Source organism: Euprymna scolopes, chromosome 46 (assembly GCF_053919585.1).
Source record: "Euprymna scolopes isolate OS-2025 chromosome 46, ASM5391958v1, whole genome shotgun sequence".
NCBI lineage: Eukaryota > Metazoa > Mollusca > Cephalopoda > Sepiida > Sepiolidae > Euprymna > Euprymna scolopes.
This window is the reverse complement of record NC_136527.1, coordinates 120,468,429-120,479,738: the sequence shown is the minus strand read 5'-3', so window position 1 is coordinate 120,479,738 and position 11,310 is coordinate 120,468,429. Positions and strand designations below refer to the sequence as shown.

At 32.8% G+C, this 11,310-nt stretch overlaps 1 long non-coding RNA gene across 1 annotated transcript; it reads right to left on the bottom strand.

Annotated features, from left to right (window-relative positions):
* Window positions 1–320: 320 nt before the first annotated feature.
* On the bottom strand, window positions 321–8,372 carry LOC145270913 (uncharacterized). Its single transcript, XR_013865618.1, has 2 exons — window positions 8,097–8,372; window positions 321–928 (listed from the first exon to the last, which is right to left on the bottom strand). It is a non-coding gene; the product is annotated as an uncharacterized LOC145270913 (long non-coding RNA).
* Window positions 8,373–11,310: the final 2,938 nt, after the last annotated feature.

Below are 11,310 nucleotides of genomic sequence, written 5' to 3'. Positions count from 1 at the left end.
GTATGTGTTCGTATATGATTGACCAAAGTAGACTTCTCTGTAAAAGAAGAACCACATACTTCACAAGAATGTGGTTTATCTGCTTTATGTCTTCGTATATGCTTCAACAAATATGATTTTCGTGCAAAAGAAGAACCACATACTTCACAAGAATGTGGTTTATCTTCTGTATGTGTAAACATATGTTGCAACAAATTCGACTTTTCTTTAAAAGAACCACATACTTTACCAGAATGTGGTTTGTCTCCTGTATGTGCTCGCATATGTTGCAATAAATGTGACTCCTTTGTAAAATAGGAACTACATACTTTACAAGAATATAGTTTTTTTTCCATATGACTTTGCATACAGTAAAACAAATTTATTTTCAATAATAAAAAAACACACAATTTAATTTTAATTAGACAACACACAGTTTACTAAAATTATTAATCTATAGTACGTGTTCGAATGTTCCACAATAATATGACTTTCACTAATAAAAACAACACACATTTATTAAAGAATTTTTCTTTTTCTTATTTGTTTCTATTTTACTTAACCTTTGGTCTTTGATACATTTGTATTTTTCTTATACATAATAGATGTAGGACTTTTTCGCAATTTTTAATTTCCATGCATGTTTTACATTGATGGTAATGCTATATGTAAAAGAATTCAGACACGTAACAAGAACAATGTTTTGAATTACTTTGCATCAAATTTAAAGTCACGTGTTTCACAAGTCTATGATTTTATGATTTCTTGGCTTTCTGATATTTTCACGAAATTTATATGTGGACATTTCCAAATATGTTATGAGTTTCTTATATCATCAACGGAAAATGAAGATCCATTCTAATCAAATAATTGGAGTTTCTTATTTCATCAAGGGAAACTGAAGATCCATTCTAATAAAATAATCGATTTATTTCGATTGCTGCAAACACTGAAAATATAAAATAGATTCCATGCGATAATTTTTAAATGAATTCTTACAAAAAGTCAACAAATTTGAAAACCAAAATTTAATTATTACTTCTTCATCTAAAACAATATAATTATTTCTGAAATTACATTCTATTACGTTCAAGGCATATTATGTTCTATTATGATTGAGTCATATTATGTTGTATTATGTTTTATTATGTTAAAATCATATTATGTTCTACTAAATTAAAGCCATATTACGTTCTATTAGGTCCAAGTCATATAACGTTCTATCATTTTCCATTACGTCCAAGTCATATTATGTCCTGTTATGTTCATGCCATATTACGTTCAAGTCATATTATGTTCTTTTACATTCAAGCGTTATTATAATCTATTACGTTGAAGCCATTTTGTATTTTATTACAGTCAAGTCATATTATATTGTATTACATTTATGTAACATTACACTCTATTACGGTCAAGTCATCTTACGTTCTAATCTGTTCAAGTCATATTATGTTCTATCAAGTTGAAGTTATATTACATTCAAATCTGTTCAAGTCATATAACGTTCTATTATGTTCTATTACGTTCAAAACATATTAAGTTCTATTATGGTCACATTCTATAACTTAAAGTCATATTACGTTCTATTCATATAACCTTCTATTACACTCTATTATCGTCAAGCCATCTTACGTTCTAATCTGTTCACCTCATATAACGTTCTATTATGTTTTAGTGATATTACTCTCTATTATGTTTCAGTGGTATTATGTTCTATTACGTTCAAAACATTAAGTTTTATCATGTTCACATCATATTATGTTCTATAACTTAAAGTCATATTACGTTCTATTACATTCAAGTCATATTACGTTCTATTACATTCAAGTCATATTACATTATATTACGTTCAAATAATATTACGTTCTATTACGTTCACATATTACGTTCTATTATATTCTATTACGTTCAAGTCACATCATGTTATATTACATTTACGACATATTATGTTCAAGTCATGTTACGTTCTATTACCTTCACATCATAATATCTTCTATAACATTCAAATCATATGATGTTCAATTCACATTACGTTTTATTACATTCATTACGTTGAAGTCATAATATGTTCTTTTATGTAAAAATTGCCTATGGTCTATTACGTTCAAGTCATATCACGCTCTATTACATTCCAGTAATAATAGGATTTGAACGTAATAGAACGTAATAAGACTTGAATGTCATAGAACGTAATATGACTTGAACATAATAGAACATAATATGACTGGAATGTAATATGTTTAAGTCTTATGTTCTATCACATTTTGGTCGCATTACGTTCTATAACCTTCAAGTCGTATGCCATTCCATTATTTTCAAGTCATATTATGTTCTATTATGTTCAAGTCATATTATGTTCTATTACGTTCAAGTCATATGCCATTCCATTATTTTCAAGTCATATTATGTTCTATCACATTTTGGTCGCATTACGTTCTATAACGTCCAAGTCATATGACATTCCATTATTTTCAAGTCATATTATGTTCTATCACATTTTGGTCGCATTACGTTCTATAACGTTCAAGTTATATTCCATTCCATTATTTTCAAGTCTTATTATGTTCTATTACATTTTGGTCGCATTACGTTCTATAACGTCCAAGTCATATGACATTCCATTATTTTCAAGTCATATTATGTTCTATCACATTTTGGTCGCATTACGTTCTATAACGTTCAAGTTATATTCCATTCCATTATTTTCAAGTCATATTATGTTCTATTACATTTTGGTCGCATTACGTTCTATAACGTTCAAGTCATATGCCATTCCATTATTTTCAAGTCATATTATGTTCTATTACATTTTGGTCGCATTACGTTCTATAACGTTCAAGTCATATGCCATTCCATTATTTTCAAGTCATATTATGTTCTATTATGTTCAAATTATATTACTTTCTATTACATACAAATCAAAGACTGTGTCAACTTATCTCCTTTTGGGACAAAATTGTCTTCAGTTAAATTGTTTAATGAAATCATGTCTATAAAATAGTTCATAACGCCATGTCATTATATTTCAAATAAATTTATCAAGATGACTTAGAAAAGCACTTGAACATGCGGAGGGGATTTGTTAAAAATATTTTTGGAGGATTTGTAAAAATGAAAGCATTTCAAGTAATAATAAATATATTTGTAATTAAAACAAAATTAAAAGTTCTACTAAGAGAAATCACATAAAAAATTATGTGTTGGCTTAGACTTCCATATGTACTAAATATGCAAGGAACTGATTTTAGCAATAAACTGTTGATTGCTGAAGCATTTTTTTTTGTTTTAAGCTGCAATTCACGTCATTAAGCTATTGTAACCAAACTAATTACAAACGTGCTGTTGTGCAAGTTGTTCAGAATTTAGAAAAAGAGTTGTCGGTAGGTCCCTTTAAAAAAATTGTACCATCATAGAAGTAAATGAAATAAAAATTGTTTATTAAAAATACGCCCCACCCACGCACACGGAATACATTTCTGTTATACAAAAAATCTAAATATAAACAAAAATATTTTACTATCTAATCCAGCAAAGTTTTCCCCTAAATGTTCAATATGTATCTTTTGAAGCCTTTTATATTTCAACAGTGGCCTAACTAGAGTATATTATTAAAAACATGCCCCACCTACGCACATGGAATACATTTCTGTTATACATGAAAAACTGAACAGGGCAGTCTGTGTAAATGTCACCCCACTGACATTGTGTCACCCCTGCTTTGCTGTCATATGGACAGCCTCCCTTAGATATGACATTATTTATATATATATACTAGCATATATATATATGTACTAGCAGTTCAGCTCAGATTTACTCAGGCCCTATGGACTGTTCATAAATTGCCGTGTGTGTGAATACCCTTTATGTAAAATGTCAAACGTTCACACCAAGAATTGTTTGAGTAATTTGGTAGAGACTGCAGAGGTAAATTATTAAACTTTGGCCCCAATTTTTACTCCTTAACATTTATTGTCTTGGTTTCAAATCAAAATGAAAAGTTTGACCAATCTCAAAGTTACCTACATCTAAAATTTCAAGTGTCCAGACCCAAAATTGGCGGAGGAGTTTGGTAGGATCTGTAAAAGTCAACTCGGTCAACTTTTAAGCAGCAAGATTATCGCCTCAAAACTGATTAAAATGCTTGGCGCATGTCTGAATACCATTTATGTAAATTTCAAATAATTAGACTAAAAATTGGCTGAATAGTTTGCTAGAGACCGCAACTTATACCCATTGGCAGCGAAATTTTGAAGCCTTAAAATATACGCACTGAAGTAATTAAAAAATAATATTTTAGATTTTAGAGTAGGAGGCCACTTTCCTATATAAATTAAACATAAATGAGCACTTACTTCATGGCCAGTCAGGCATGTAATTAGTTGTAATTTCTAATTTTTGCAACAGTTAGTGGGGGGCTAATATACATTTCGGCTTTCTTAGGTTTTTTAAGAGGATAAAATCCCACGTGTTATTAACTATTCGATAATCTCACCAACTAATTTATTAAACGAAAGATACTGTAAAGGGGCACTCTAGATAGGAACAAAAATTAAAATTGCCTCAATCTAGAAGGATTTCCCCTCCACTGATTGAGGTCAGGAAAGGTGAAGTGCTCCTATCCAAAAGCCCTAGAAATGTACAGTAACAATATTGTTGTTGGCTTTTTGAAATGTTAATATTTAAAATAATATTTGATATTTTAAAACAAGTGCCTTTTTTGTATAGTGGGGTAAGAGGTGGCTGGTTACCTTTAATGCATCTAAAACCAAGCTCCTATCTTTACATCATCAACGCTCTGATCCCCATCTGGCATCAATTGAAATGGATGGCTCTCGTCTAGGGGAGGCCCCATGTTTTGATAAGCTTCTGGATTTGACCTTTACTCCTGATCTGAAATGGAACATGTACATCAAGTCTGTTACCAAGGCTGCTGGGAAAATGCTGGGATCCTTCTGCCACTCCAGAAGATATCTCACTACTGATGCAATTCTCTATCTATATAAAAGCCAAGTACATCCAAGGATGAAATACTGCTGCCACATCTGGGTAGGAGCTGCTAAAAACAGCCTATACTGCCTTGACAGAGTACAAAATAGACTTCATGTCTTAGTGGGGGATGCCCTTTTCTCTTCCCTGCAACCTCTCTCTCACAGAATAGACGTTGTGAGCCTATCTTTGTTTTATCGTTATTTCTATGGCAAGTGCTCGTTTGAGCTCCAATCTCTGGTCAATCTTTCACGATAAACACCCATCTAGCTGAAACCATAGTCAATATTTTTCCCCACTCTTTATCTGTGCCTAAATCGAAATGTAGATTCCATGAACAAAGCTTCTTTCTTAGAACTGCACGCCCGTGGAACTCCCTACCGCTTTTCTGTTTCCCTTCTGACTTCAACATGGATATCTTCAATTTCAACAGAAACAAATTCCTGATGAACCACACCTTTAAGTTATCACACTTTATCAAATCTCCAATACTAACGAATACTACAACATTATTCCGTTTATTACTGTCCACACAATAACCCTTATCCCTGAGTGGCTTCTGGCCCTTGATAAGTTGCGACCTCCATGTAAAAAAGAATGAAAGGGTTAAATTTCACTTTTAAATTCGGGGATAGGAAATTTTTTATGCACTCTTTTTTTTTGTTCTGTATTAAATAAAAAGAATATTTTCTCCAGTAATTTAATAAACAAAAGATACCATAAAAATATTGTTGGCTTTTTTTAATGTTAAAATTCAAATTTATATTTGATATTTTAAAAAGTGCCATCCTACTTATTTTTTATTTACATTCTATAAAAATAAAGGAAATTTTAAATCCGGGGACATTTACTCATACATTATATATTTTTAAAAAGGACACCTCCACTTACTAATAATAATGATATTATTTAGAAAGCTATTTTTAACATGAGAAATTGGTCCTTGCTAAGTAATTTGTACTTTCACCTAACAATTGAAAAAAAAAAGGCATTTTAGACAAAAAACAAAAACTGAGGCCAAAATCAAATACATAACCAATTATTGTTACCAAAGGAAACAAAAGTAACTCTTTTACCTATTTGAATAAATTTGTTTTATGTTTTAACTTCTTTTGAAGTGTTTATTTACTTGAAAAAAATTCGTGCTGTATCTCACATTAGAAATAGAAAAATTGGCTGACATAAAACAGCTATAATTGAAGTCCCGATAACCATTTAAAAATCAATAATTATACAAAATATTGGTAGGAAACCAAATAAATGTCACAATGACACTTTTTAAGTTATCTTTGGTTCATTAAATTGTTAAGTGGAAGTACAGAATAGTTAACAACTTATAGGATATAATACCTATCGAAAAAAAAACGTAAGAAAGCAAAAACTGATATGAGCTCCACTCTCTTTCCCCCCAACAAAAAAAAAAATTACAGATATTATTGATTGCTAACTGGTCATGAAATTAGTGCTCATTTTACGTTAAATTTATACAGGAAAGTGATTTCCCACCATAAAAATTTAAATATTTATTATTTCATTCTTTATATGTATAAAAAAAAAGGAGAACGTCTACCTAAAACCACTAACCTAGTTCTAAAACAGATCCTTTGTTTGATAAAATGCATGCCCATTGGCTGATAGGAAGGGGCGCGGTGGATACTAGAAAGCTGATTGGCCAACTAGAAATCCTCAACATATATAAAAGCAAGAGGCAACCACACAATTCGCGCATAAGCCTGACGAATCCTATAGTTGGATGAATACATTACTATATATATATATATATATATATATATATATATATATATATATATATATATATATATATATTTGACAAAACATAAATGCCAAGTTAAATAATGTAGGTTTTTGGGTAAAATCTATTGAAAATGGTCGGTGGTTCTAATGAGAAAATAAAGCTGTGTATGCATTATAAATGTTTCTTTTCTGTGTCTTATGTTATACATTAGTACATTAGGGGTCATTTCAAGTTAAAAGTTTATTTACTGCACCCATCTGGACTAGAGAAAATCATGATTTAAATGTGTATGTCTCGTCTAAATATTAACGATAATTCTCTGATATGGCCGACAAGACGGGTGATCAAAAAGTCAGATCGAGCGTACCGGAAAACGAAATGAGATCAAATTGACAATTGGCCTTTTTTTTCTCTTTTTTTTTGGGGGGGGTGCTTGAACTTTGCGCTTTTCAGATTAATTTGTTATGTTTTATTTTCTTGGTGGATAATTTTTTTTTTTTTTTTGCCCGTGTTTTTTTTTTTTTTTTTGCCCGTTTTTTTGGGGGTTCTTGAATAAAAAAAATAACTCGACTGTTTTTTATTCAAACGTAAATAAAATTCAATTTCGATTTGGCTCATTTCGTTAGTCTCATTTCGTTTTCCGGTACGCTCGATCTGACTTTTTGATCACCCGTCTGGTCGGCCATATCAGAGAATTATCGTTAATTATTTAGACGAGACACACACACATTTAAATCATGATTTTCTCTAGTCCAGATGGGTGCAGTAAATAAACTTTTAACTCGAAATGACCCCTAATGTACTAATGTATAACGTAAGACACAGAAAAGAAACATTTATAATGCGTACACAGCTTTATTAACCACCGACCGCTTTCAATGGATTTTACCGGGTTTTTGATGCGTCTTTAAGATAGAGTCGATTGATCGATCTTTAAACATATTGCGTTTTAAGCAAAAACATTATTATGTACTTAACTGTAATTTCGAAAATAGTGATATTTTTTTTTTAAATTACGAAAATTCGCCGACTGGAAAGTTATTTTTAAGTAAAAGTAACTTTTTCGAAAAGTTAGGTAAAATTGCATAAAGTACACGCTCGGAAAAGTAAGGTAAAATTGCATAAAGTAGACAATGAAGATTTAACACACTCGGAACGCAAAGTTTAGATTAAACCAACATTTGTAGTCTATAGGGTTTTTTGTTTTTTTTAATTTTTTTTACTAAAAATACAAAAGCAGTTGTTCAATTCGATGAGTTTACGTAATTTTTTCGTGTTTTAAATTGGATTGCAATAAAAATGTTTTTAATGTTTAAAATTATTTTAAAAGTTATTGAAATTTTAAATTGTTAAAAGTAAAAGAAAAAAAACTTACCTTTCATTCAAGGTATTAAAAAAAATCGGGATGAATTCGTTTTTTTGTTTTTTGAATACAAAAAAGTATTCAAAACAGAAAATATTGTTTTGTTTGTTAAGATTTCTACAATAAATTGACACAACTTTTGTTTTGTGTGTTCAATTCATTAAGAAATAAAATATATGAAAATATAAAAGAATCAAAATTAAAAGATGAAAAACACGATTTAAACATGAAATTATTTAAAAAGAAAATCAACTGCTAAAGAACAAAGGATTTAAGTCATCATAAATCGGTGTAATCATTATTTCGTTCCTCGTGTAAAAATGGCCGTTCATTAGTTAAGTGTGCCGAATTGTTTTTCTATCAAGTTTAGATTTTTTTTTTTTTTTTTTTACAAAGGCATCACCACATTATCAAGGCCAAGAGGCCACTCAAGGATAAGGGTTAAAGAGTGTACAGTAGAAATTGGTCAATATAGTAATCATTAGTAATGAAAATTTGGTAAATTTAATAACTTATATGGAACGGCTCATCAAGAACTTATTTACTTTAGACTTGAACACAACCATATTGTAGTCAGCCGGAAAGCAGGAAAACGGAAGACAATTCCACAGGCGTGCAGTTCTAAGAAAGAAGCTTTGTTCATGGAATCTACGTTTAGGTTTAGGCACAGATAAAGAGTGGGGGAAATTATTGATAGTGTTTACAGCTAGACGAGTGTTTCTTGTGAAAGTTTGGCAAGGGGGGACCATAGATTGAAGCTCAGTTGAACACTTTCCATGAAAATAACGATACATCAGAGACAAACTCGCAACATCTCTTCTGTGAGATAGAGGTTGCAAGGAGGAGAAAAGGACATCTCCTACGAGGCTACGAAGTCTATTTTGAACTCTATCAAGGCAGGACAAGTCCTTACTAGCAGCTCCTGCCCAGATGTGGCAACAGTATTCCATCCTTGGACGTACCTGGCTCTTATATAGGTAGAGAATAGCATCAGCAGTGAGATATCTACTGGATCGATAGAAAGATCCCACCATTTTTCCAGCGGCCTTGGCAACAGATTTGATATACGTGTTCCATTTAAGATCAGGAGTAATGGTCAAGCCCAGAAGCTTGTCAAAACTTGAGGCCTCCTGAAGACGAGAGCCATTCATTTCAATTGATGACAAATGTGAATTAGAATGTTGATGATGTAAAGAGAGAAGCTTGGTTTTAGATGCATTAAAAGTAACCAGCCACTCCTTTCCCCAGTGTACTACGTACTCAAGATCAGAGGAGAGAGAATTGGAGAGAACTTGGTCGTTTACTGTCTTAGATGTGGTACCATAAATGGTAGTGTCGTCAGCATAAATGTCTACAAATGATGTAAGGATATGATTTGGAAGATCATTAATGTAGATCAGGAAAAGAGTTGGGCCCAGGATGGATCCCTGAGGGACACCGGCATTAATACTGTGAGCTTCTGATTTTTGCCCCTCAACTACTACTCTTATGAACCTATCAGAAAGAAATGATTTAATAATTGAGAAGACTTTTCCAGCTATACCATAGCTAGCGATCTTATGAAGTAAACCTTTATGCCATACCCTATCAAAGGCTTTAGATATGTCAAGAGCAATTGCCCTAGAAAGATTGCCACCGTCGAGAGATTTGCTAATCCTATGCGATATAACTGTAAGGACATCTGCTGTAGATCTAGCAGAACGGAAACCATATTGAGTGTCACTAAGAAGGTTATTTTTGTTGAGATGTTTGATTACTTCTGTATTTAACACAGATTCTAGCAACTTACTCATGACGCACAGGAGACTTATTGGCCTGTACTGAGAGGGGGATGAGCGATCACCTGAATTCTTAAATACAGGGCATACTGATGAGATTTTCCAGGGAGATGGGAAACTATTCTCCTTAAGACAACGTTTAAACAGTTTTGTAAGTATGGGCGCTAATTCAGGTTGAAGTTTTTTGAGTACTATAATTGGAATACCATCAGGGCCAGTTGCTTTACTCGAATCAAGGTTTTTGATTAGCTTGGCAACATCACGTACAGATATACGTATATCACATAGCGTGTTTTCTGATACAGGAAGAAATATTGGAGGTTGGCGGTCTTGGTCGCAAAGGCTAGAATTAGCTGCAAAGTTCTTGACAAAGAGTTTGGCTTTGTCTGATGCTGACGAGATTACCTCAGGTCCATTGATAATAGTTGGGATGGAGCACACGCTTCTATTCAGGATTCTGTTTGCTATTTGCCAAAACTGGTGGGAACCAAGCCTCTGCTCAGCTACTTTGGACTTAACAGATTGAGCATATAACACTCTTGCGTTCCTTATTACTTTCTTACAATGGTTGCTGGCAGTCCTGAAAACGGCTTTAGTTTCCATACATCTATTACGTTTGAAGCAGTGGAAAAAGTGATTTCTGTGCGCAATGGCAGCAGCACATTCTGGAGAGAACCATGGCTGGCTGTTAGGTTTTTGCTGAAACTTTTTAGAGGGGATGAAATGGTCAATACCTACAGTTAACCATTCAGTTAGGTCTAATACTATAGAGGACACATCCTTTTTAAACATGGAATGCAGAGGTAGATCAGATATAAATGTACGGAAGCTATCCCAGTCAGCCTTAGTGTATCGATATACTGTACGATGAAGAGGTACGTCTGGGGACTTATTACATTTCATTTTTATCTTAATTGATACAACAGAGTGGTCGGAAGATCAAAGAGGCGACAGAACAGAAACTGAACATAGTTCAGGGCAAGTTGTGAGAAAAAGGTCTAGTAGGCTTGCATACTGGCCGTCATTATCGGGCACACGGGTAGGTTCCTGAACAATCTGAGTGAGGTCATAGGCAATGGAGAAATCATGACAGAACCTCCCCTCATCATCGGTCTTGTTTGAGTGGGTCAACCATTCGACGTTGTGAACATTGAAGTCTCCACATACGTGAATGTTAGCTGAAGGATAAGTAGAAAGGACTTGGTCAATTTTCTCAGATATGCTTTGAAAGATAGTAACTCCGCTGTTGTGGAGGCGATAGAGAGTAAATATAAATGCAGTAGTGTGAGCTAAAGCAACCCGGAAGCACATATAGGGTAAGTTAGGATCTTCCCTGGAGATGTCCCTCCCACATGGAAAGCTATCTTTAATATAGGCACATATTCCATGCCCATGGCGATCTTGGGGGTCAGATTTAGAAGTTAAGTTAGAGTATCCTGAAATTGCAA